Raw genomic sequence first — 6,135 nt, forward strand, 5'->3', positions numbered from 1 at the left:
TGCCCAAAAGAACAGACAAATATGTCTTGGAGAGGGTGCAGCCAAAGTGCTCTTTGGAGGCAAGAATGATGAGGCTTGCCTCACATACTTGGGCATGTTGCCAGAGATACAGCCTTTAGGTTAGAAGTGTATCAACACTTCTTTTAGTCAGTTTTTAGATTCTTTGAACCTATTCATTGCTAACCCTCTACCTGGTTTTCAGAAGCTATAAGTGGTCTGGGATATACTGCTCATCTTTCTTCTGAGGAACTTTTGATGAATTTGAGCTGCCAGAGAAGTGTCACTTTTGGGTTAGCAGCATAAATCCTTACAGATTGTGTCACCAGAGTTCCCTTTTTAAAGAACATATTAATTAATTCTGACAGAGAATAAACAGTGTTCTATTTAAAATTCTAGGTAAGATATGAATAACAATATAAAATAAAGAATTTCATTACAAGAAAGAGACAAAACAATAATGATAGCTTCTTAGTAAAAGAAATTGTGTTAAAAGCAGGAGGCAGCATTTGTGGATGATGAAAGGGAAGTAAAGAGAGTGGGATTGAGCCAGAAAGCTGAGTGTATAAGCATTAAGAATTGTTTGGCAATAATTATAAATAGGTTGGGGGTGGTAGGTGCAAGGAAAACACTGCTAAAAGAAAATTGCGCTAGGAAACCAAGGTGCTTTCCCCCCTGTGAATCAGAATCCACTCAACTGCAGTGAGTGAGCAAGCCTGTTAACACTCTTGAGTTGATGTTCAGTTGATTCTGACAGAACAGAACTTTTCCGTAGTGTTTCCAAAGCTATAAATATTTACTGAGGCCAGCTGTCACCTCTTTTCTGAGAAGCAGCTGGCAGGGCTAAACTGCAAACCTGTTGGTTATCAGCCAGCCAGTGCCTTAAAAACTACACCACTAGGGGTCCTCCAACCATAAATTTGTGGTTAGGATTTTATTTTGAGGGGACATAATCCATCAAGGATCTCTGGTATTGTAGTCCATATCATGTGCTGCAAAAGGCTGCAAGACAATTTGAATCAGCGGCTCTGCAGTAAAAGATAGGCAGTCTCTTCCCATTCCGATTTACAGCCTCAAAAACTCAATGAAGGATTACGTTAAGTCAGAACAGAAACTGACGGGAAAGCCATGAACGAGCAAGTGATTCAATCCATAAGACCTCCTCCCTGTTCTCCTTCTTTCCTAATCCACCTTTTCTCTTTATTTCTTATTTTATTGTTTCCCTACTAGAATATAAATTTTCATGAGAAACTGTGCTTGTTATATTGTATTCCCAGTACTAGGAAAAGGACCTAGTGGTCAGTATATATTTGGTGCATAGTTTATTTATATTAAAATAAAGAGTACTTTAAATCCAGAAAAATCTGTAAGCAAAGCAATTAAAATTCCCTCAAAGGATCTTTTTCTATCTAATAATATAGTAATGTTGTTGTACATGCCATTGAGTTGCCAGCGATCTGTAGCAACCCCATGTACAATAGCTCTGAAGCCTTCTCCATTCTAAGAGAGTCTCGCTGATTCCAACACACCAACCCCCATTGCCCCAGTTACTGTTTCAGTCCAGCTCATCTGGGGTCTTCCTCTCCTGCGCTGTCCCTCTACTCTTCCAAGCATAATACCCTTCTGCACGGACGGGTCCATCCTAGCCACATGATAACCTACAAAGTTTTTCTAAAAAAAAAATAATAAAATAAATAAATAAAATAAAAAATAAATTAAAAAAAAATAAAAATTTTTTAAAAATTTAAAAAAGTTTTTCTTGATCCATTGTTTTCACTTGAGTAAGCTTGTGCTTTAAAAGAAAAACTTACAGGAAATCAGTAGTGATAGCCATCAACTCCCCCCCCAAATATATTGGTTTAATTTTGTTTTACTTATTAATACCTCATTAGCAAAATGCCATTTTGTTGTTAATGTGCCATTGAGTCGCCTGTGACTCACAGGTCTTAATTTAAAAACAAGTGAAAAGTTACTTTACCTCTTCTCTTTTGTTTCCTTTCTCATCAGAGATTAAATTTTAAATCTTTAAATTGTTGTTGTTGTTATTGTATTGTTAAGTACCATCAAGTCAAGTAGAAATCATAGCAACCCTATGAACAAAAGATCTAAACCCTGATCTATCCTTTGCCATCTTCAAGCTTCCTGATACACTAGAGCCCATTGTGACAGTCACTGTGTCATTACAGCTGGTAAAGAGTCTTTCTCTCCTTTGCCGACCCTCCACCCTTCCAAGCCTCATGTTCCTCTCCAAGGAACAGCTCTTCCTAGCAACATGGCCCAAGTATGTGAGACCAGGCCTCATCATTCTTGCCTCCAGAGAGCACTCAGGCTACACCCTCTCCAAGACATATTTGATCTTTTGGCAGGCCAAGAGATATTTAGCTCCCTTTTCCAATGCTACATCTCAAAGGCATCAATTCTTCTTCTGTCATCATTAATTTTTCAGCTCTCAGATGCATAGCAAGTGATCAAAAAGACTATGGCCCAAATCAGATGCACCTTAGTCCTCAAAATGACATCATTACTCCTCAATAACTTGGAGAGGTCCCTAACTGTAGACTTTCCTATTGCAATATGGCTCCTTATTTCCTGATTGCTGGTACCAAGGGTGTTAATTGTGGATCCAGGTACAACTGGTAAAGTAGTTGATAGTTTCAATCTCTTCTCCATTTATCACGATACTGTCTATTGGTCCAGTGGTAAGAATCTTTGTTTTCTTGACATTGAGATACAATCCATATTGAAGGCTGCATTTCCTTAATCTTCAGCAAAAAGTACTTCAAGTTCTCCTCACTTACCACAAGCAAGGTTTTGTCACCTCCATAATGCAGGTTATTGATGAGTCTCCCTCCAGTCCTGATGCCACATTTCTCTTCATAGAGGACATCTTCTCGAATAATTTGTTCAGCATACAGATATAATAGGTATGAAGAAAGAATACAACTCCGATACACTCTCTTCTTCATTTTAAACCAGTAGTGTTCCCTTGCTCTGTTCACACAATAGCCTTTTGGTCTAGGTATAGGTTTCACATTCTCACAATTAAGTGTTTTGGGACCCCCATTCTTCTCAATCTTTCTTGATAACACTGTTTAAAACTGCAAACTTCTCCCTTTACCCACCATAATTCCTATTTCTATTTTATGATTGTATTTGTCACCATACACATATTACTACTTAAATACTAAGTATTTTACCCATTTTTTTAATGTTAGTTGTCTTTTCTCCTCTTCGTGAGAATGGAATTTTTGTCATTGCTAATTGCCGAATCGTTAGTACCTTGAATGTTGTCTGGCTCAATCAATATTTTTAACAAATTATTTCAGTTCAAAAAACAATTACTACCATCTTATGGAGAATGTATCACAGTGTGGTATGAAGGCCTGTGTTGTTAAGTGCAGTTAGTGTTGTTGATTGCCTTTGTGTCGAGCATGACTCAGAGTGACCCTATGAATAAAAGGCCTGAGGCCCCTCTACAACTATAAACATTTATCAAAGTTCATAGTTTCCAGAGGCATGTTATTCAGGAAGTGGATGTCACTCCTGCTTCCAAAAGTGCAGTAGAAGTAGTTTATTTATTATAGGGAGAGCAGGGAGTATCAAAGACAAGAAGGAATATATCAGCTTAGCCTAGTAAAAACAGATCAACACCCTCTCCCCATTACCCTACAAGCTCTTGATTTCTACTATGACCAGTTCTGGTCACAGATACTAAAGATCTGGGTCTTATCAGGTGTCTTGGTCCTGGGAACACTTGCTCATAGCCTGATGAGGACCAAAATTATATAAGTCCTAGGGACCGCTGGAAGGGTAGCCTGTAGGAAGTTGCACTGCTAACCCAAAGGCCATGCTTCTCTAGCGGTTCTAATCCACCAGCAGTTCCTTGGGTGAAAGATGGCCAGTCTCTTCCCACACTATTTATAGCCTTCAGAAAACCACTGGAGGGTCAGTTATATACGGGTTACTTGACAGCAATGAGATTTTAGAATCAACTAGGGATAGAACCTCAATGGCATACTAGTTAAAGTACCCAGACTGCTAACTGGAAGATCAGTAGCTCACACTCACTAGCGTCTTTGTGGCAGAGAGATGTGGCAGTATGCTTCTATAAATATTACAGCCCAAGAATCCCATGAAGCAGTTTTGATCCATGGGTGGTGGTGGTGGTTGTTGTTGTTGGGTGATTTCAAGTCAAGTATGACTCAAAGCGACCCTATGAACAAAAAAAAGATCTGAACCCTGTTCTATCCTGCGCCATCCTTACACTTCCTGACACACAAGCTCTCATTGCAGCAATCACTGTCTTAGTCTACCTAGTTGAGGGTCTTCCTCTCCTTCACCCTTCCCAGCATCATGTCCTTCTCCAAGGAATGCCCTCCTAGCAACATGCCCAAAGTATGTGAGGCGAAGTCTCATAATTCCTGCCTCCATAGAGCACTCTGCTATATCCTCTCCAAGACATATCTGTTCATTTTCTTGGCCATCCGTGGGATGTTCAGTGTTCTTCTGCAACACCACAGCTCAAAGGCATCAATTCTTTTTCTGTCATCCTTATTCTCAGTCCAGATCTCAGATGCATAGCAAGTGATCGGAAAGACCACGGCCCGAATCAGATGCACTTTTGTCCTCAAACTGACATCATTACTTCTAAATAATTTAGAGAGGTCCCTAACTGCAGATTTTTCTAGTGCAATGCATCTCCTTATTTCTTGATTTCTGGTACCAAGGGTTGGTTTGTTTTTTGTTTTTTATAAAAAAGAGAGATCTGACTTTATTTTTTTAAGGAAAAGGTCCATGATTATCTTAAATGGCAAAGCCATATCCAATTAGCTGCTATGAGTTTCAGGACCAAGGCTGTCTCATTGCCATTACGGGCGGTACACCAGCTGTGACTTCGGCTGCTGTCATCTGATTTGAGTCTTCCAGAAGTGCCGTCCTCAGAGCCTAGAGGTAGGCACAAAGCCGCTCCAGTTGCCCAGGATTTGCATTACTTAGAAAGAGTAGCTCCTTTATCCCTTCTTCTGTATGAGCTTTTTCATGCTGAAGCCAACTGTTTTCCAAATAATACTGAATACAGCTTTCAAATTCTTTTGGGTTGTAGTTAGAAACCAGGATAGGAATAAAGGGATCCAGGGCATCAAATCCTTCCTTTCCAAGCAACTCCTGGGGTAGGTATGCTGACTGGGGCTTAAAGAGCGAACCAGTTTGGCTCAAAGTCAACACAGTGGCGCCTCCATACCAATTATTTTTCACTGTTTTCCTCAGATTGTAAGTAAGTGCTAGTTCCTCTGGAGCAATCGGGCTTTTATCTTGTCTGTTCAGTGTGGTCCTCCCCCAAAGACCATTGACTCCATCCACTGCCACCAGAAGGCGAAATACACCTGAAGAGCTCTGCTTCCTTAGCTCTTTCAGAATTATCCCAACTGCATCTGTAGCATTCCTCACCTGTGTAATGCCGTGTTCAACCACTTCTCCCAGAGGACTGCCTTTCTCTGTGCTTTCTCGCTTGTTCCAGACATACTTCTCTTGAACTTTTATCTGGCTCAGCAAGCGTTCATTTGAAGTTTTGAAGTTCTCTAGCCAGGCTGAAGCCTCTAAAGGTTGATCTAAATGCTGTTTGTTGTATGAAGACTGCAGAAGATCATGACAATTTTTCACCCAATGATGAGCATCTGGAATATGCAGTGTCAGCCAATCCTGTTTAGCACAAAAATGAAGAACATGGCAAAGACTGAGGGTTTTTCCTGTTCCTTTTTCACCATAGAGAACATATAGTACCGCTGGATGTGCAAAGTTGATGTTTTTCAAGTAATGCAGAAGCTCTAGGACTGGTTTCCTTACCATCAAGGAAGCGTCATTGAATGTCTTCACCTGCATTGAAAAGCTATGAGGTAGGCCATGTGGAAATACAGTCTTCAAATCCTGGAGGGAAATGCTGTAGTGTTGACCCTCGTGCTGTTCCCCATGCTTGGCCGGGTCACTTTCACTAGTGCGAGAAATAGCTCTGGGACTCTCAAAAGGAGCCTGGTTATCTAGGTGAGCAGCAATGCTTTGTGACGCCTTGGTCCCTATGTGCAAAAAACGTCCATGGTCCAGCTTGTGGACCCTGGAAATAAATTTTGTCATTCTTTTGAGCAT

The 6,135-nt window shown here is 40.5% G+C and overlaps 1 pseudogene; it reads right to left on the reverse strand.

Annotated features, from left to right (window-relative positions):
* Positions 1 to 4,941: 4,941 nt before the first annotated feature.
* Positions 4,942 to 6,135, reverse strand: LOC102868321 (annotated as a pseudogene).

The sequence above is a fragment of the Elephantulus edwardii genome, unplaced genomic scaffold, assembly GCF_000299155.1.
Source record: "Elephantulus edwardii isolate Elephantulus edwardi_28Jun2011 unplaced genomic scaffold, EleEdw1.0 scaffold00221, whole genome shotgun sequence".
NCBI lineage: Eukaryota > Metazoa > Chordata > Mammalia > Macroscelidea > Macroscelididae > Elephantulus > Elephantulus edwardii.